This window comes from Rutidosis leptorrhynchoides, chromosome 10 (genome assembly GCF_046630445.1).
Source record: "Rutidosis leptorrhynchoides isolate AG116_Rl617_1_P2 chromosome 10, CSIRO_AGI_Rlap_v1, whole genome shotgun sequence".
In the NCBI taxonomy this organism is placed as follows: Eukaryota; Viridiplantae; Streptophyta; class Magnoliopsida; order Asterales; family Asteraceae; genus Rutidosis; species Rutidosis leptorrhynchoides.
Window position 1 is genome coordinate 149572054 of NC_092342.1, and position 22474 is coordinate 149594527.

Sequence of the window (22474 nt, forward strand, 5' to 3'; positions counted from 1 at the left end):
TCATCAGATTGTGGTTCTTGTGGAGTAGGAATAGCTTCCTCAGAAATTACAGGTATTTCAGGTGGTTTAAGTGTAATACCACTTCTTGTGGTAATGGCTTTAGCTGTTTCATTCCGGGGGTTAGCATTTGTATCACTAGGGAGACTTCCCGATTTTCTTTCACCTATTAACCTTGCTAGGTTACTTACTTCTTTTTCCAGATTTTGAATAGAAGCTTGTTGATTTCTAAATGCTTGAGCATTTTGTTCATTTGTTTGTTTCTGAGATGTGAAAAACTGTGTTTGAGATTCAACTAACTTCGACATCATATCTTCTAAATTCGGCTTTTTATCATCGGTTTGTGGTGGTTTGTTTTGAAAATTAGGTCTTTGCTGATTGTAAGTATTATTGGATATTTGTTGACTACTAGGACCTTGTTGGTTGTTGTATGGAACATTGCGATTATAATTCTGGTTTTGATTGTAAATCGGTCTTGGCGGTTGATAATTATTCTGATAATTATTTCCAGGCCTTTGGTTTATGTATGAAATATTCTCTCTTTGTTCCATTGTCAGTTCAATACTGAGACAATCTTTTGTTAAATGTGGTCCTCCACACTGCTCACAACTAATTCGTATTGAGTGGATATCTTTAGTCATTTTTTCCATTCGTCTCGCGACAGCATCTATCTTTGCAGAAATGGAATCTAAGTCATGGCTAGAATCGGCTCTAGCTGCTTTAGATGATCTAACGATATCTTTTTCTTGGTGCCACTCATGTGAGTGGGAAGCAGTGTTATCAATAATTTTGTAAGCATCAGTTTCTGTTTTCTTCATAATGGAACCACCAGCTGCTATATCTATGTCTTTCCTTATAGTGATGTCGCATCCTTGGTAGAATATTTGTACTATTTGACAAGTGTCTAAACCATGTTGCGGACATCCTCTTAATAACTTTCCAAATCTCTTCCATGCCTCATATAGAGTTTCATTTGGCTTTTGTGTGAATGTAACAATTTCTCCTTGAAGTCTTACGGCTTTAGATACCGGAAAGAATTGTTTAAGAAATTTTTCAACTAAAACATCCCATGTATCAATCGCCCCTTCAGGTAATGATTCCAACCAATCTTTGGCTTCTCCCTTTAAAGTCCAGGGAAATAACATGAGATATATCTGTTCATCTTCAACTTCTCGGATTTTAAATAAAGTACAGATCCTATTAAAGGTACGAAGATGTTCATTTGGATCTTCCTTCGGCGCACCACTAAATTGGCATTGATTAGTCACCATGTATAGGATTTGTCCTTTGATTTCATAATCTGGTGCATTAATGTCTGGTTGAGTAATTGCGTGACCTTGGCCAGTGCGTTTAGCTCTCATTCGGTCTTCCATACTTAAAGGTTCCAGATTTTTCATGATTGAATTTGTTGAATCTGAATCACTAGAGGATTCTGATTTAATGGTTCGTTCCTCAACAATCTCTGTTTGAATGATTGGTGGTTCCGGAGGAAAGATTAGTGATTCAGGATCTATGAATCGTCCCTGAATATTCTCCGGATTCTCAATTGTCAGGTCGGGTTCAAAAAATGGATTATCGGAAATCTGAATTGGAGTACTTGGTCGACTGGATGACGATTCTAAAGAAAAATCAACGGCGACAATATTTGCTAGATGTCTTGATCGAGTTACAGGTGGTGAACGTACAAAAGGTGGTGAACGTTTTGCTCGGTGCATTCACTGAATATCCTATTAATTTTTTAAAAAGAAAGAAAAATTATATAAGTTATCCAATTAATAGACTTTTCTGATTTTGCCCACGTTTCGAATAGCCAAAAGATGCAGCAGAGGGGCAGGATTCGTTTTGTCTCAATATAATTGAGTACTGTTTGGCTCCAATAACCCTGTCCACGTACAAATCCATCTATTACTACGAACCAGAAAATTTTGATGTCTATCAATTTAACCGCTTAAAATAATTTTTCGTAATTTAAAGAAATTTAGAGAAGAAGTAGAAAATTCTATGTCCTAAAAACTAGAATGGCGAGAAATAAGAAAGAAAAAGAGCGCGTCGGTATTAAAATTGGAGAAATAAGAAAGAAAAAGAGTGACTTATAAAACTTTAAAACACTCGACTAACCCAACCTTATTATTATCACTAACTTAAAATTAAAATTGCAAATTGAGATTACTAATTAGAGTGATAATTGATACATAGGTAAAAGGCGTCGAAAAAAAATAAAAATAAGAAAGTAGCGCGTTGAAACTTAAAAAGGAACTAAAAACTAAGAATTAAAAGTTGCGTCTAAAAATATTAAAGCTTACAAGTAAAACTATATCCTAAATGGCAATAACTTAAAAAGGAACTAAAAACTAAAAACGGCGTCGCAAAATTCTAAAGCACCTAAATCTTAGTCTAAAGAAAAAGCACTTAAGGAATTTTACGGCAAAGCCTAAAAATCTAGAAATAAAAATAACTATGGCAAAAAAAAAAAAAAAAAAAAACTACACTTAAAACTAAATACGAATGAAAAAATACAAAGATTACGCTAAAAACAAATAAAAAGAGTACAAAATATAAAAATATACTAAAAGTTGTAAAAAGTACAATTTTTATAAAAATATTATTTTTATATTTTTTATTTTATAAAACTATTAATTTTTTAAATCATTTAAACTAATTAAACTAAATATATAAATTAATTAAAACTAAACTAAATTAATTAAATAACAAAACCTAATTAGGGTTTTTAATTAAATAATAATAATAATTACCCGTAATTAATGCAGTTTTAGGGCTTCCTATGGCCTGTCAGACACCCTCATGCGATCGCATGAGAAATTGCCTTCGGACTCATGCGATCGCATGAGCCAGGATTTTGGGCCACGGTCTGGGCTGCTACAGTACCAGGCTGTGAGAGTTTTTAATTTTTTTTTCTGTTTTGCTGTTTTATATAATTATATAATATATATATATATATATAAATTAAATAAAATTTATATTTTTATAAAATAAAGATAAAGAAACTTTTATAGAACTTATAAATTTAACAACCTCTTAAAAATATTTATATTTTTTTTTGTTTTTCTTTTTATATTTTAGAATATTTAAAATGTATTTTTACAAAAGCGTATTTTTTATAAAAGTAACGAAAAATAAAAATCTTTTTTTTTATATATAGTGTTGTGCTTCCGACGTTTTAGCAGAAATTGATTTCCCCGGCAGCGGCGCCAAAAATACTTGATGTTATGCGACGTGTATATGAAATAGCTTTATTTTTATAACGAAATACTATTAAATATGATACAATTTTACACAAGATATTTATTTATTTATAGAATGGATATACCTAAACCTTGCTATAACACTTATAGGCAGTGTACCTAATCGTACAGTAGTGTAGTTTTTAGTAAGTCCGGTTCGTTCCACCGGGAAAATCTTTTAAACAAAGCTTAACGCTATATTAGTTTTAATTTATAAAAATACAAATATATATAAGTAATATTATTATTATAAAAGGGGGTTTTTACCGTTTAATGACCGGTTTGTCGATTTTAAAAACTTTAGTCGCAGTTAAAACCTAATGTAAAATATTAAATAAATAAAAGACTTAATTTAAAACGTAAAGTAAATAAAGATAATGAAATTGTGATAAATAAAAGTGCGATAAAATAAAATTGTGATAATTAAAAAGTGCGATAATTAGAAGTGCAATTAAATACAATGACAATAAATAAAAGTGCGATAATTAGAAGTGCAATTAAATATTAAAATAAAGGTATTAATATTATTTAAACTTCCGTAATCATGATGTTTGACGTGTTGATTTTAGTTTTATGCCCATGGGTTAATTGTCATTTGTCCTGGATTATTTAATATGTCCGTCTGGTTTTTGTCTATAACAGTCCATCAGTCATAAATATAAAGTGCGAGTGTCCTCTTCAAATTATCCTTATACCCGAAGTCAAATATTCCAACTAATTGGAGACTTAAACTGTAACAAGGTCTTAATACTTTGTTTAATAATTACACCAGGATATCGACTGCGTGTAACCTAAGGTTTTAATACTTTGTTATCAATTATGCCAAGTGTCCTTGTACATAATTTCACCCCTGTTTTAATAATTCTAGTGACTATTAATCCATTCCCGTGTCCGGTTAAATGAATGATTATTCGTACATATAAATATCTCGCCCATCGTGTCCGATCGAGTGTATATGGTTATTTATAGGTACGTCCAATTGTAAATATTTATATTAAAATTAACAAACTATCATTTAGTTAAACAAATATAAAGCCCATTAATAGCCCATAGTCTAATTTCCACAAGTGTCGTTCTTTTGTCCAAACCCCAATTATGGTACAAAGCCCAATTACCTAATTTTAGTATTTTGCCCAACATCACGATTACTTCGGCTTAAATAAGCATAATAATAATTTAGCTACGAGACATTAAATTAAAAAGGTTGAACATAACTTACAATGATTAAAAATAGCGTAGCGTTACACGGACAGAATTTCGACTTACACCCTTACAATATGCGCTAACATACCCTTATTATTAGAATTAAAATTAAAATAAAAATAAAAATATATATATATATATATATATATATATATATATATATATATATATATATATATATACGTTGAGAGTTGGATGGATGGATATATAATGATGCACCAAAGCTCAATTTTTATAGGCATGTGGGCTGGAAAAGAGGCTCATGCGATCGCATGGGCTTTGCCCTTCAAGGCCATGCGATCGCATGGCCAGCTGGGGAGGCTCAAAAGTCTTTAAAAACGTGGGCTGCTTATTTATTTATTATATAATATAATATATATAATTAAATTTAATTATATATATTATATTATATTCTTGTACTCCGTTGACTTGTAATTTTTAGTCCGTTGCGTCGAGCGTTGAGAGTTGACTCTGGTTCCGGTTCCGGATTTTCGAACATCTTTGCGTACAATTTAATATCTTGTACTTTGCGTTTTGAATCTTGTACTCTTGTAATTCTGAGACGTTTCTTATCAATAATTGGAACCTCTTTGATTGTACTTTGTACTTTTGAGCTTTTTGGTCGTTTGCGTCTTCAATTCGTCGAATCTGTCTTTTATCTTCACCTTTTATTATTTAAACGAATATCACTTGTAAATAGAACAGTTGCAACTAAAAGCTTGTCTTTCTTGAGGGATAATGCTATGAAATATATGTTCGTTTTTAGCATTATCAGGCGTACTTTCCAACTCTCAGATGTAGAGTATACATGATCAGGCTCCTCACTGATGGATCACTCATATCACTCAAGTGTTTAGGGTGTCCTATTCAGTTGTATTGTCGCTCAGAAGCCAGTCGTGTAATAGTTCGCATCATAGGCTTGGTAAAGTATCGATATCTCCACCGGTTAAGTAAGGACGGCAATGATCTTCTTCCTAAGCATTCTTTCAAGAGGAATACGGGTTATAGGGTTTGGTTGGAAATTTATGAGTTTTGGTGAAAGGTATCCAGATATTTTGAGAGAATTGATAGACTTTGATTCTTCAGAGTATCCATTTTGGATAGATAATGGCTGAGAATTCTGTAAAGGTTTTCTTCGAAAGAGGCGGATTTTGCTAAGACTTTGTTTAGAATTTTCTTTTGCTTTTCCAGCATTCTTCTTCAGGGCATCTCCTTGGGTTTCTTTTTGCCTTATTAGAGACTTTGCTCTTAGAGACTTTTTTTTTTTCCGGCATACCCTTTCTTCATAACTTTTGTCTTTCGTTCCTGGTGCCCAGAGAGGAAGTGATAATCCATTCAAAATAGGTCTTTGACCTATCAAAAACAATAAGGGGTTCGGAATCTTTCGACTAGTGCTTTTGAAGCGAATTTGATCGATCTATCTCTTCATTGATCTCTGGATCTTTGGTGAATGGAAAGGGGAATGAAATGTGAATGGTGTATTTTAGGAGTGAATTTGGGGTGAATATTTTTGATTCATCAACTCTTTATGTGAGTTGGTCGGGTTGAAATACGTGGAGTGGAAACGGAAACGGATGGCTTTTTTCTTCTCTATTCAGAATGATTTCAGAAAGAGTATCACACCTGCACCACGTATGGCGCTCACTAACTATTGGCCTTGAAACGTATGACTGAACCAAGTTCGAACTTGAACCGTACACCAGCACGCTCATCAATTGAAATAACAAAGTACTGTAGATTTGATGGGTCATACAGATACTTTGGGTCTAAGATTCCTCACTTTTTAGAGTAGGGGTCGTGCTTGATCATGCGTATCCTTTATCATATTTTCTTAAAAGAAATCTTTTGACACAAAACATTAGTTTTAGCTTAATCGTTCCGTTCTAACAAATGTTCCGAAAACCGATTTCTAGCAATTTTATTAGATCTTTTTGGGCAAAAACCAAGTAAGAATTTTTTAAAATTACCCAATATCCATTGCTTAATTACTTTTGGACAAAATAATTTTTCAAAACCTGGCGTTTTATGGTTACTTGACTTTAAAACTTTCGACCTTAAAAACTTTACCCATTACCCCACACTTAGAAGAACATTGTCCCTAATGTTCTCTAGAAATAATATTTATGTTATATAAATTAAGGACATGACTTCTAAAATTCTAAGTTGGTTGCGGGGGTTACCCCACACTTAGAGATTTTAGTGCGTTATAATTGAAATAGGTTTGAGGAAGGATTACTTCCCTATGGTCGCGTTACTTTCCTAGTGCTGGGCCTTCCTACGGTCCATCTCCTACATACCAGTGTCTTTATAATATTTCTGCATGAAGAACAACAAGAGAAACGCAGCATTTCCACTATATATAACTTTTTATACAATGCTTCAAAAAGATAAAAACTAGAACATAAAATAAAGATAAAGTAGTCTATGGGATACTATCCTGGTCAATGTGTGTCGGCTCTGCAAAGTATCTGAGGACGTCATTCTCCAGGTTCGGCATGTGCTCGAAAGGCTGCCCTATATCCATCTCAGGGCCTAGTAAAGACTCTAGACATAAGTCTGTCGGTATCTCCAGGTGGGATAAGTCTAGGAAAAGCTCCTCGTCAGGCATGCTCCCAGTGATCTCAAATGCCTGGGCCATTGGCGGCTCCACTGAAATAGGAATAGTGACCAAATGACAACCCTCTGGCAATTCAGCAACTGGAACTGGCTCCGTAACAGGGGTAGGCGGCACGATGGGAGTAGGAGTAGCGTGTGCAGGCATGGCGACAGAGTGAACTGAAACTAGTGTGGAATGCCTGGGCATAGACTGTCGTGTTGGCTGAACACGTCGTGCTAGCCTATATGAAGATGGGCCCAGAGTACGTGGCATCCCCTCACGCCAGAGGTATGCTCTCAGTGCTTTGTAAAGGCTTTGCTGATCTCTGAGTAGTGCCCATGCAACATCAGGGTCACTCAAAGTAGCTCCATAATGGATCACCATCTGTGGCTCATGTGTATCTGGCAACTGTGTATGCTCAACCGGTCTCCTGGCTAGATGTCTAGATCGTCGGACGGGAGGAGATGGCAGTGCTGTGTCGATGTCTTCCTTAATGCTCTCTAATACTAATCTCCTTGGGCCTAATTTCCCTGTTGATGGCCTGTTTTGATCAGCACTGCTTCCGGATGAGTAAACTACAGGAGTCCTTCTCCTGCGAACGGGAATGTAAGCTGATGCTCCTGAACTTGGCATTGCGCCTAAACACATTCAACAAACTTGTAAGCACTAAGCGCAAGTATGGCTCTTAGTTGTTAGTACAGAAATAATATCTTAAAACTGAAAATAATTTAAAAAGAAAATAAAATGAAAAAGGATAAGCAAGGGGTGCCTCCCAAGAGCGCTTTGTTTATCAAGTCGTTACAGCTCGACTTTTCCTTGTCAGATCTTCAGAATGGATCAAAGGAGAAGAGGTGCTCCTCCTTATCATGGTCTTCTAAATAGGCTTTTAACCGGTGGCCATTGAATTTGAAATTACCAGTAGGTCCCTCCAATTCTACGGCTCCGTGTGGAAAAGCGTGTACAATTTTATATGGGCCACTCCATCTTGATCTAAATTTTCCTGCGAACTTCTTGAACCGAGAATTGACGAGAAGAACTTTATCTCCAGGGGCGAACTTTGTAGGGATTAATTTTGCATCATGCGTAAGTTTCGTTCGTTCCTTATAGATGTATGACGTTTCATATGCTTCAGCGCCCAGAGAGCTTTGTATTCGAGTTCTAGCGGAAGGAGACAAGCTTTTCCATAGATCATTCGGTAGGGTGTAGTTCCTAGAGGAATCTTGTAAGCAGTCCGGATTTCCCACAGAGCATCTTCTAGCTTCTCGGCCCATTTATTTCCATGATGGTCGACAGTGCGTTCTAAGATTCTTTTGAGTGCTCTGTTCGTGACCTCTGCTTGTCCGTTGGTCTGCGGATAATAGGCAGTAGACATCTTGTGGGTAACTCCGTATTGTTGCATCACCTTCATAAACTGAGTGTTACAGAATTATGTGCCTCTATCACTTATTATCGCACGGGGAGCTCCAAATCTGCAGAATAGTCTCTTTAGGAAATTTGTGACGAATCATTAGTTGGAAATGCTTGAGCTTCGACCCATCTGGAGACGTAATATACTGCTACGAGGACATATTCTTTCCCGTTAGACTTTGGGAATGGGCCCATGAAGTCTAATCCCCATATATCGAAGATTTTGCAAGCTTATATATTAGTCCTAGGCATCTCGTTCTTCATAGAGATATTGCCTTGTCTTTGGCATGCGTCGCAACGCTTTACAAGCTCTTGCGCATCTCGAAATATAGATGGCCAGTAAAATCCTGATTCGTAGACTTTTCTTGCGGTTAAATTTGCTCCATCATGACCTCCAGTTGGTCCATGGTGACATTGGTGAAGAATCCCTGCTGCTTGCTTTTCATCTATGCACCTCCTGATTATTTGATCAGGGCAAATTCTAAACAGGTAAGGATCTTCCTAGTAGCAGCACTTGGCATCCCTGAAGAACTTCCTTCTTCGGGAGGTACTCATACCCTTTTGTACTACTCCAGCAACTAGGTAGTTGGCCATGTCAGCATACCAAGGAGTGTCAGTAAACTGTGATCCTATGTGAGTTTGTCCTAAACTCATAAGCTGTTCTTCCGGAAATTTATCTCTGATATCTTGTTCTGCAAGTTTTTCCATCGTTGGGTTCTCCAAACGACTAAGATGATCTGCTGCAATGTTCTCTGCTCCTTTCTTATCTTCAATCTCGATGTTGAATTCTTGAAGGAGTAAGATCCATTGTAGGAGTCTTGGCTTCGCATCTTGCTTAGTGAATAGATATTTGAGGGCTGAATGATCTGTATAGACCGTAGTTTTGGACAGGATAAGATAGGAACGAAATTCTTAGTGAATAGCTAACACATGCACCGATCATGATAGCTCCTGACTGGAGTCTACCCTTTGAAATCATGTGTTAGCTGCTCTTTCAGATAGTTGAATGCTTTTCGACATTCTTCATTGAAGACAAACGGGACTTCCTTTCCTAAGAGATGAGTGAGAGGTCATGTGACCTTTGAAAAGTCCTTAATGAAACGTCGGTAGAAACCGGCGTGTCCTAGGAAACTCCTTATTGCTCTTACCATGGTGGGTTCTGGAAATTTAATGATGGTCTCAATCTTAGCCTTATCAACTTCTATTCCTGCTTTAGAGATGTTATGTCCTAAAACTATCCCTTCTTTTACCATGAAGTGACATTTTTCCCAATTAAGAACTAAATTTAACTCTTCACACCGAGTGAGCATTTTGTCAAGGTTTGATAGGCAAGAATCAAAGGTACTACCAAAGATTGAGAAGTCATCCATGAAGAATTCTATACAACGCTCAATCATGTCGTGGAATATTGCTACCATGCATCGCTGAAATGTCGCGGGTGCATTGCATAACCCAAAGTGAAATGTCCCGTTCTTATTGATTAAAAACGTTCCATATTAATTGATTTCGTTGCTAGGTTTTGACCTCTATATGAGACGTTTTTCAAAGACTGCATTCATTTTTAAAACAAACCATAACCTTTATTTCATAAATAAAGGTTTAAAAAGCTTTACGTAGATTATCAAAAAATGATAATCTAAAATATCCTGTTTACACACGACCATTACATAATGGTTTACAATACAAATATGTTACATCGAAATCAGTTTCTTGAATGCAGTTTTTACACAATATTATACAAACATGGACTCCAAATCATGTCCTTATTTTAGTATGCAATAGCGGAAGCTCTTAGTATTCACCTGAGAATAAACATGCTTTAAACGTCAACAAAAATGTTGGTGAGTTATAGGTTTAACCTATATATATCAAATCTTAACAATAGACCACAAGATTTCATATTTCAATACACATCCCATACATAGAGATAAAAATCATTCATATGGTGAACACCTGGTAACCGACATTAACAAGATGCATATATAAGAATATCCCCATCATTCCGGGACACCCTTCGGATATGATATAAATTTCGAAGTACTAAAGCATCCGGTACTTTAGATGGGGTTTGTTAGGCCCAATAGATCTATCTTTAGGATTCGCGTCAATTAGGGTGTCTGTTCCCTAATTCTTAGATTACCAGACTTAATAAAAAGGGGCATATTCGATTTCGATAATTCAATCATAGAATGTAGTTTCACGTACTTGTGTCTATTTTGTAAATCATTTATAAAACCTGCATGTATTCTCATCCCAAAAATATTAGATTTTAAAAGTGGGACTATAACTCACTTTCACAGATTTTTACTTCGTCGGGAAGTAAGACTTGGCCACTGGTTGATTCACGAACCTATAACAATATATACATATATATCAAAGTATGTTCAAAATATATTTACAACACTTTTAATATATTTTGATGTTTTAAGTTTATTAAGTCAGCTGTCCTCGTTAGTAACCTACAACTAGTTGTCTACAGTTAGATGTACATAAATAAATCGATAAATATTATCTTGAATCAATCCACGACCCAGTGTATACGTATCTCAGTATTGATCACAACTCAAACTATATATATTTTGGAATCAACCTCAACCCTGTATAGCTAACTCCAACATTCACATATAGAGTGTCTATGGTTGTTCCGAAATATATTTAGATGTGTCGACATGATAGGTCGAAACATTGTATACGTGTCTATGGTATCTCAAGATTACATAATATACAATACAAGTTGATTAAGTTATGGTTGGAATAGATTTGTTACCAATTTTCACGTAGCTAAAATGAGAAAAATTATCCAATCTTGTTTTACCCATAACTTCTTCATTTTAAATCCATTTTGAGTGAATCAAATTGCTATGGTTTCATATTGAACTCTATTTTATCAATATAAACAGAAAAAGTATAGGTTTATAGTCGTAAAAATAAGTTATAAGTCGTTTTTGTAAAGGTAGTCATTTCAGTCGAAAGAACGACGTCTAGATGACCATTTTAGAAAACATACTTCCACTTTGAGTTTAACCATAATTTTTGGATATAGTTTTATGTTCATAATAAAAATCATTTTCCCAGAATAACAACTTTTAAATTAAAGTTTATCATAGTTTTTAATTAACTAACCCAAAACAGCCCGCGGTGTTACTACGACGGCGTAAATCCGGTTTTACGGTGTTTTTCGTGTTTCCAGGTTTTAAATCATTAAGTTAGCATATCATATAGATATAGAACATGTGTTTAGTTGATTTTAAAAGTCAATTTAGAAGGATTAACTTTTATTTGAGAACAAGTTTAGAATTAACTAAACTATGTTCTAGTGATTACAAGTTTAAACCTTCGAATAAGATAGCTTTATATGTATGAATCGAATGATGTTATGAACATCATTACTACCTCAAGTTCCTTGGATAAACCTACTGGAAATGAGAAAAATAGATCTAGCTTCAAAGGATTCTTGGATGGCTTGAAAGTTCTTGAAGCAGAATCATGAAACGAAAACAATTTCCAGTAAGATTTCCACTCGAAATAAGATTGTTATAGTTATAGAAATTGAATTAAAGTTTGAATATGATTATTACCTTGTATTAGAAAGATAACCTACTGTAAGTAACAAAGGTTTCTTGATCTTGGATGATTACTTGGAATGGATTTAGAAAACTTGGAAGTAAACTTGCAATCTTGGAAGTATTCTTGATTTTATGAAACTAGAACTTTTGGAATTTATGAAGAACACTTAGAACTTGAAGATAGAACTTGAGAGAGATCAATTAGATGAAGAAAATTGAAGAATGAAAGTGTTTGTAGGTGTTTTTGGTCGTTGGTGTATGGATTAGATATAAAGGATATGTAATTTTGTTTTCATGTAAATAAGTCATGAATGATTACTCATATTTTTGTAATTTTATGAGATATTTCATGCTAGTTGCCAAATGATGGTTCCCACATGTGTTAGGTGACTCACATGGGCTTCTAAGAGCTGATCATTGGAGTGTATATACCAATAGTACATACATCTAAAAGCTGTGTATTGTACGAGTACGAATACGGGTGCATACGAGTAGAATTGTTGATGAAACTGAACGAGGATGTAATTGTAAGCATTTTTGTTAAGTAGAAGTATTTTGATAAGTGTCTTGAAGTCTTTCAAAAGTGTATGAATACATATTAAAACACTACCTGTATATACATTTTAACTGAGTCGTTAAGTCATCGTTAGTCGTTACATGTAAATGTTGTTTTGAAACCTTTAGGTTAACGATCTTTTTGAATGTTGTTAACCCATTGTTTATTATAACAAATGAGATGTTAAATTGTTATATTATCATGATATTATGATATATAATATATCTTAGTATGATATATATCCAGTTAAATGTCGTTACAACGATAATCGTTACATATATGTCTCGTTTCGAAATCATTAAGTTAGTAGTCTTATTTTTACAACCCTATGTATTTCATTGTTAATACACTTAATGATATATTTACTTATCATTTAACATAATTAACCAAGTGTATCAATATCTTAATATGATTCATATGTACCTAGTAAGACGTTGTTATAACGATAATCGTTATATATATCGTTTTCGAATTTCTTAAATTAGTAGTCTCATTTTTATGTATATAACTCATTGTTAAAATACCTAATGAGATACATACTTATAATAAAATCATGTTAACTATATATATAACCATATATATGTCATCGTATAGTTTTTACAAGTTTTAACGTTCGTGAATCACCGGTCAACTTTGATTGCTTAATCAAGTCTTAACAAGTTTGATTGCTTAACATGTTGGAAACACTTAATCATGTAAATAACAATTTCATTTAATATATATATAAACATGGAAAAGTTAGGGTCACTACAGTACCTACCCGTTAAATAAATTTCGTCCCGAAATTTTAAGCAGTTGGAGGTGTTGACGTATCTTCTGGAAATAAATGCGGGTATTTCTTCTTCATCTGATCTTCACGCTCCCAGGTGAACTCGGGTCCTCTACAAGCATTCCATCGAACCTTAACAATCGGTATCTTGTTTTGTTTAAGTCTCTTAACCTCACGATCCATTATTTCGACGGGTTCTTCAATGAATTGAAGTTTTTCATTGATTTGGATTTCGCCCAACGGAATTGTGAGATCTTCTTTAGCAAAACATTTCTTCAAATTTGAGACGTGGAAAGTGTTATGTACAGCCGCGAGTTGTTGAGGTAGCTCCAGTTGGTAAGCTACTGGTCCGACACGATCTATAATCTTGAATGGTCCAATGTACCTTGGATTTAGTTTCCCCCGTTTACCAAATCGAACAACGCCTTTCCAAGGTGAAACCTTAAGCATGACCATTTCTCCAATTTCAAACTCTTTATCTTTTCTTTTACTGTCCGCGTAGCTCTTTTGTCGACTCTGGACGGTTTTCAATCTTTGTTGAATTTGGATGATTTTCTCGGTAGTTTCTTGTATTATCTCCGGACCCGTAATCTGTCTATCCCCCACTTCATTCCAAAAAATCGGAGACCTGCACTTTCTACCATAAAGTGCCTCAAACGACGCCATCTCAATACTAGAATGATAACTGTTGTTGTAGGAAAATTCTGCTAACGGTAGGTGTCGATCCCAACTGTTTCCGAAATCAATAACACATGCTCGTAGCATGTCTTCAAGCGTTTGTATCGTCCTTTCGCTCTACCCATCAGTTTGTGGATGATAGGTAGTACTCATGTCTAGACGAGTTCCTAATGCTTGCTGTAATGTCTGCCAGAATCTTGAAATAAATCTGCCATCCCTATCAGAGATAATAGAGATTGGTATTCCATGTCTGGAGACGACTTCCTTCAAATACAGTCGTGCTAACTTCTCCATCTTGTCATCTTCTCTTATTGACAGGAAGTGTGCTGATTTGGTGAGACGATCAACTATTACCCAAATAGTATCAAAACCACTTGCAGTACTTGGCAATTTAGTGATGAAGTTCATGGTAAAGTTTTCCCATTTCCATTCCGGGATTTCAGGTTGTTGTAGTAGACCTGATGGTTTCTGATGTTCAGCTTTGACCTTAGAACACGTCAAACATTCTCCTACATATTTAGAAATATCTTCTTTCATACCTGGCCACCAAAAATGTTTCTTAAGATCCTTGTACATCTTCCCCGTTCCAGGATGTATTGAGTATCTGGTTTTATGAGCTTCTCTAAGTACCATTTCTCTCATATATCCAAATTTTGGTATCCAAATTCTTTCAGCCCTATACCGGGTTCCGTCTTCCCGAATATTAAGATGCTTCTCCGATCCTTTGGGTATTTCATCCTTTAAATTTCCCTCTTTTAAAACTCCTTGTTGCGCCTCCTTTATTTGAGTAGTAAGGTTAGTGTGAATCATTATATTCATAGATTTTACTCGAATGGGTTCTCTGTCCTTTCTGCTTAAGGCGTCGGCTACCACATTTGCCTTCCCTGGATGGTAACGAATCTCAAAGTCGTAATCATTCAACAATTCAATCCATCTACGCTGCCTTATATTCAGTTGTTTCTGATTAAATATGTGTTGAAGACTTTTGTGGTCGGTATATATAATACTTTTGACCCCATATAAGTAGTGCCTCCAAGTCTTTAATGCAAAAACAACCGCTCCTAATTCCAAATCATGCGTCGTATAATTTTGTTCGTGAATCTTCAATTGTCTAGACGCATAAGCAATCACCTTCGTTCGTTGCATTAATACACAACCGAGACCTTGCTTTGATGCGTCACAATAAATCACAAAATCATCATTCCCTTCAGGCAATGACAATATAGGTGCCGTAGTTAGCTTTTTCTTCAATAATTAAAATGCCTTCTCTTGTTCATCCTTCTATTCAAATTTCTTCCCTTTATGCGTTAATGCAGTCAAGGATTTTGCTATTTTGGAGAAATCTTGGATGAATCTTCTGTAGTAACCAGCCAATCCTAAAAATTGACGTATATGCTTCGGAGTTTTTGGGGTTTCCCACTTTTCAACGGTTTCGATCTTTGCCGGGTCCACCTGGATACCTTCTTTGTTCACTATGTGACCGAGGAATTGAACTTCTTCCAACCAAAATGCACACTTTGAAAACTTAGCATACAGTTTTTCTTTCCTCAATACTTCTAGCACTTTTCTCAAATGTTCTTCGTGCTCTTGATCATTCTTTGAGTAAATAAGTATGTCATCGATGAAAATAATGACAAACTTGTCAAGATATGGCCCACACACTCGGTTCATAAGGTCCATGAACACAGCTGGTGCATTAGTCAATCCAAACGGCATAAACATAAACTCGTAATGACCATAACGCGTCCTAAAAGTAGTTTTTGGAATATCATCCTCCTTTACTCGCATTTGATGATATCCAGAACGTAAATCGATCTTCGAATAAACCGATGAGCCTTGTAGTTGATCAAATAAGTCGTCAATTCTCGGCAGTGGATAACGGTTTTTGATGGTAAGTTTGTTCAACTCTCTGTAGTCAATACACAACCTAAATGTACCATCCTTCTTCTTGACAAACAAAACAGGAGCTCCCCATGGTGATGTGCTTGGTTGAATGAAACCACGTTCTAATAGTTCTTACAGTTGGCTTTGCAGTTCTTTCATCTCGCTGGGTGCGAGTCTATAAGGAGCACGAGCTATTGGTGCAGCTCCTGGTACAAGATCTATTTGAAATTCAACAGATCGATGTGGAGGTAGTCCCGGTAATTCTTTCGGAAATACATCGGGAAATTCTTTTGCGACGGGAACATCATTGATGCTCTTTTCTTCAGTTTGTACTTTCTCGACGTGTGCTAGAACAGCATAGCAACCTTTTCTTATTAGTTTTTGTGCCTTCAAATTACTAATAAGATGTAGCTTCATGTTGCCCTTTTCTCCGTACACCATTAAGGGTTCTCCTTCTTCTCGTACAATGCGAATTGCATTTTTATAACATACGATCTCTGCTTTCACCTTCTTCAGCTAGTCCATGCCAACTATTACATCAAAACTCCCTAACTCAACTGGTATCAAATCAATCTTAAATATTTCGCTACCCAGTTTAATTTCTCGATTCCGGCATATATTATCTGCTGAAATTAATTTACCGTTTGATAATTCGAGTAAAAATTTACTATCCAACGGCGTTAATGGAAAACTTAATTTAGCACAAAAATCTCTACTCATATTGCTTCTATCCGCACCCGAATCAAATAAAACGTAAGCAGATTTATTGTCAATAAGAAACGTACCCGTAACAAGCTCCGGGTCTTCCTGTGCCTCTGCCGCATTAATATTGAAAACTCTTCCGCGGCCTTGTCCATTCGTGTTCTCCTAGTTCGGGCAATTTCTAATAATGTGGCTCGGTTTTTGACATTTATAACAAACTACATTGGCATAACTTGCTCCGACACTACTTGCTCCACCATTACTCGTTCCGACACCATTTGCTCCTTTCGTTCTGTTAACTCCTGGTCCGTAGACCTCACACTTCGCCGCGCTATGACCATTTCTTTTACACTTGTTGCAAAATTTGGTGCAGAACCCTGAGTGATACTTTTCACACTTTTGGCATAGCTGCTTCTGATTGTTGTTATTGTTGCGGTTGTTATTGTTGTTGGGATGATTATTGTAGTTGCTGTTGTTGTTGTTGTTGTTGTTGTTGTTGTTGTTGTTGGGCCATTTGTTGTAGTTGCGATTGATGTTGCGATTGTTGGGATAATTGTTGCGATTATTATTGTAATTGCTGTTGTTGTTGTATTGGTGATTCTTATCACCGTTTTCCTCCCACTTTCTTTTGACTTGCTTCACATTGGCCTCTTCAGCCATCTGTTCTTTAATTCTTTCCTCAATCTGGTTCACTAGTTTGTGAGCCATTCTACATGCCTGTTGTATGGAGGCGGGCTCGTGTGAACTTATATCTTCTTGGATTCTTTCCGGTAATCCTTTCACAAACGCGTCGATCTTCTCTTCCTCATCTTCGAACGCTCCCGGACACAATAGGCACAATTCTGTGAATCGTCTTTCGTACGTGGTAATATCAAATCCTTGGATTCATAACCCTCTAAGTTCTGTCTTGAGCTTATTGACCTCGGTTCTGGGACGGTACTTCTCGTTCATCAAGTGCTTGAATGCTGACCACGGTAGTGCGTATGCATCATCTTGTCCCACTTGCTCTAGATAGGTATTCCACCATGTTAACGCAGAACCTGTGAAGGTATGCGTAGCGTACTTCACTTTGTCCTCTTCAGTACACTTACTTATGGAAAACACCGATTCGACCTTCTCGGTCCACCGTTTCAATCCGATCGGTCCTTCGGTTCCATCAAATTCCAAAGGTTTGCAGGCAGTGAATTCTTTGTAGGTGCATCCTACACGATTTCTTGTACTGCTAGATCCAAGGTTATTATTGGTATGTAGCGCAGCCTGTATTGTGGCTATGTTTGAAGCTAGAAAAGTACAGAATTCCTCTTCATTCATATTCACGGTGTGTCGAGTAGTCGGTGCCATTTCCTTTAAAATAGTCAAATGGAACAAGTTAATCATACAGAATATTAAGAGTAGTTAATAGTATTTCGTAGCATAATATGAACTCATTTATAAAAGCTTTTTCTTCATATTAGCGTTTTATAAGTTTAAATTCGGGTAGTACCTACCCGTTAAGTTCATACTTAGTAGCTAATATACAATTCAACTACTACAATTCTATATGAAAAACTGATTATAATAATATTTCGCGTTCAAACTTTTAGACAATATTTTACAAACTTACAATACCGCTTATTTTACATAAAGCATGAAATATAGCACACAATAACTTTGATACAAGATAGTTGTGAAGATAATTCTAGCTAGTACACAAGTCGTTCAGCAAAGGCAATAAAGACACGTAATTCATACGTCCAGAAACAAGTCATGCATTCTAGTTTTACTAGGACTACTTCCCATCCTTGGTCTTGTGGAACATAACCATTATGGCCATTGATAAGACAGCGTGTTGTAACGTCGTCAAAGGGACGAGGGTTACGTAATGACCAACAGTCTCGTAATAACCTAAAAACCTCATTTCTTACCCCAATTACCGACTCCGTCACTTGTGGGAATGTTTTGTTTAATAGTTGTAGCCCGATGTTCTTTTTCTCACTTTGGTGAGAAGCGAACATTACTAACCCGTAAGCATAGCATGCTTCTTTATGTTGCATGTTAGCCGCTTTTTCTAAATCATGAAGTCCTATATTCGGATACATTGAGTCAAAATAATTTCTTAACCCGTTGCGTAAAATAGCATTTGGGTTCCCCGCAATATATGCGTCAAAGTAAACACATCGTAACTTATGGGTTTCCCAATGTGATATCCCCCATCTTTCAAACGAAAGTCTCTTATAAACCAAGACATTCTTGGTACGTTCTTCGAATGTCTTACAAACTGATTTCGCCGTAAATAGTTGTGCCGAAGAATTCTGACCGACTCTAGACAAGATTTCATCAATCATGTCTCCGGGTAGGTCTCTTAAAATATTGAGTTGTCTATCCATTTTGTGTTTTTATACTGTAAAATAGACAAGAGTTAGATTCATAAAAAAAATACTTATTAACACAAGCAATTTTTACATATATCATAAAGCATAAGCACACTATATTACATATATTACACCACACGAATACAACTATCTTATTCCGACTCACTCGTTTCTTCTTCTTCGGTTTTGGTTCATTTTCCCAAGTTTCTAGGGATATATGATGTTCCCCTAATATGAGCTGTCGTTTTCCACAACGATTTAGAAAAACCTGGTGGTTTAGAGGTTCCCGGGTCATTGTTACAACTTAAGGGCTTCGGGGGTTGACGATACATATAAAGTTCATCGGGGTTGGAATTAGATTTCTCTATTTTTATGCCCTTTCCCGAATTATTTTCTTTTGCCTTTTTAAATTTAGTTGGGGTAATTTCTATAACATCATCGGAATTCTCGTCGGAATCTGATTCATCGGAGAATTGGTAATCCTCCCAATATTTTGGTTCCTTGGCGGAAACACCATTGACCATACTTAACCTTGGTCGGTTGGTTGAGGATTTTCTTTTGCTTAACCGTTTTATTATTTCCCCCACCGGTTCTATTTCCTCCTCCGGTTCCTCCTTTTCCGGTTCTGATTCTTCTTTCGGTTCTTCTTCGGGAACTTGTGAATCAGTCCAATATATATTCGACTCTTCGTTATTATTAGGTGAGTCAATGGGATTTGTGCTAGAGGTAGACATCTATCACACAATATCAAACATGTTAAGAGATTAATATATCACATAATATATACATGTTAATAATATATAGTTCTAATGCAAATTTTCTGGTTCTCTAAGACCAACGCTCGGAAACCAACTGAAATGTCCCGTTCTTATTGATTAAAAACGTTCCATATTAATTGATTTCGTTGCTAGGTTTTGACCTCTATATGAGACGTTTTTCAAAGACTGCATTCATTTTTAAAACAAACCATAACCTTTATTTCATAAATAAAGGTTTAAAAAGCTTTACGTAGATTATCAAATAATGATAATCTAAAATATCCTGTTTACACACGACCATTACATAATGGTTTACAATACAAATATGTTACATCGAAATCAGTTTCTTGAATGCAGTTTTTACACAATATCATACAAACATGGACTCCAAATCTTGTCCTTATTTTAGTATGCAACAGCGGAAGCTCTTAGTATTCACCTGAGAATAAACATGCTTTAAACGTCAACAAAAATGTTGGTGAGTTATATGTTTAACCTATATATATCAAATCGTAACAATAGACCACAAGATTTCATATTTCAATACACATCCCATACATAGAGATAAAAATCATTCATATGGTGAACATCTGGTAACCGACATTAACAAGATGCATATATAAGAATATCCCCATCATTCCGGGACACCCTTCGGATATGATATAAATTTCGAAGTACTAAAGCATCCGGTACTTAAGATGGGGTTTGTTAGGCCCAATAGATCTATCTTTAGGATTCGCGTCAATTAGGGTGTCTGTTCCCTAATTCTTAGATTTCCAGACTTAATAAAAAGGGGCATATTCGATTTCGATAATTCAACCATAGAATGTAGTTTCACGTACTTGTGTCTATTTTGTAAATCATTTATAAAACCTGCATGTATTCTCATCCCAAAAATATTAGATTTTAAAAGTGGGACTATAACTCACTTTCACAGATTTTTACTTCGTCGGGAAGTAAGACTTGGCCACTGGTTGATTCACGAACCTATAACAATATATACATATATATCAAAGTATGTTCAAAATATATTTACAACACTTTTAATATATTTTGATGTTTTAAGTTTATTAAGTCAGCTGTCCTCGTTAGTAACCTACAACTAGTTGTCCACAGTTAGATGTACAGAAATAAATCGATAAATATTATCTTGAATCAATCCACGACCCAGTGTATACGTATCTCAGTATTGATCACAACTCAAACTATATATATTTTGGAATCAACCTCAACCCTGTATAGCTAACTCCAACATTCACATATAGAGTGTCTATGGTTGTTCCGAAATATATTTAGACGTGTCGACATGATAGGTCGAAACATTGTATACGTGTCTATGGTATCTCAAGATTACATAATATACAATACAAGTTGATTAAGTTATGGTTGGAATAGATTTGTTACCAATTTTCACGTAGCTAAAATGAGAAAAATTATCCAATCTTGTTTTACCCATAACTTCTTCATTTTAAATCCGTTTTGAGTGAATCAAATTGCTATGGTTTCATATTGAACTCTATTTTATGAATCTAAACAGAAAAATTATAGGTTTATTGTCGGAAAAATAAGTTATAAGTCATTTTTGTAAAGGTAGTCATTTCAGTTGAAAGAACGACGTCTAGATGACCATTTTAGAAAACATACTTCCACTTTGAGTTTAACCATAATTTTTGGATATAGTTTCATGTTCATAATAAAAATCATTTTCCCAGAATAACAACTTTTAAATCAAAGTTTATCATAGTTTTTAATTAACTAACCCAAAACAGCCCGCGGTGTTACTACGACGGCGTAAATCCGGTTTTACGGTGTTTTTCGTGTTTCCAGGTTTTAAATCATTAAGTTAGCATATCATATAGATATAGAACATGTTTTTAGTTGATTTTAAAAGTCAAGTTAGAAGGATTAACTTTTATTTGCGAACAAGTTTAGAATTAACTAAACTATGTTCTAGTGATTACAAGTTTAAACCTTCGAATAAGATAGCTTTATATGTATGAATCGAATGATGTTATGAACATCATTACTACCTCAAGTTCCTTGGATAAACCTACTGGGAATGAGAAAAATAGATCTAGCTTCAAAGGATCCTTGGATGGCTTGAAAGTTCTTGAAGCAGAATCATGAAACGAAAACAATTTCAAGTAAGATTTCCACTCGAAATAAGATTGTTATAGTTATAGAAATTGAATTAAAATTTGAATATGATTATTACCTTGTATTAGAAAGATAACCTACTGTAAGTAACAAAGGTTTCTTGATCTTGGATGATTACTTGGAATGGATTTAGAAAACTTGGAAGTAAACTTGCAATCTTGGAAGTATTCTTGATTTTATGAAACTAGAACTTTTGGAATTTATGAAGAACACTTAGAACTTGAAGATAGAACTTGAGAGAGATTTATTAGATGAAGAAAATTGAAGAATGAAAGTGTTTGTAGGTGTTTTTGGTCGTTGGTGTATGGATTAGATATAAAGGATATGTAATTTTGTTTTCATGTAAATAAGTCATGAATGATTACTCATATTTTTGTAATTTTTTGAGATATTTCATGCTAGTTGCCAAATGATGGTTCCCACATGTGTTACGTGACTCACATGGGCTGCTAAGAGCTGATCATTGGAGTGTATATACCAATAGTACATACATCTAAAAGCTGTGTATTGTACGAGTACGAATACGGGTGCATACGAGTAGAATTGTTGATGAAACTGAACGAGGATGTAATTGTAAGCATTTTTGTTAAGTAGAAGTATTTTGATAA

At 35.2% G+C, this 22474-nt stretch overlaps 1 non-coding gene across 1 annotated transcript; it reads left to right on the forward strand.

Moving 5' to 3' along the window:
• Positions 1-903: 903 nt before the first annotated feature.
• LOC139873870 (small nucleolar RNA R71) lies at positions 904-1010 on the forward strand. The gene has a single exon (XR_011767583.1). It is a non-coding gene; the product is annotated as a small nucleolar RNA R71 (small nucleolar RNA).
• The last annotated feature ends 21464 nt before the right edge of the window (positions 1011-22474 follow it).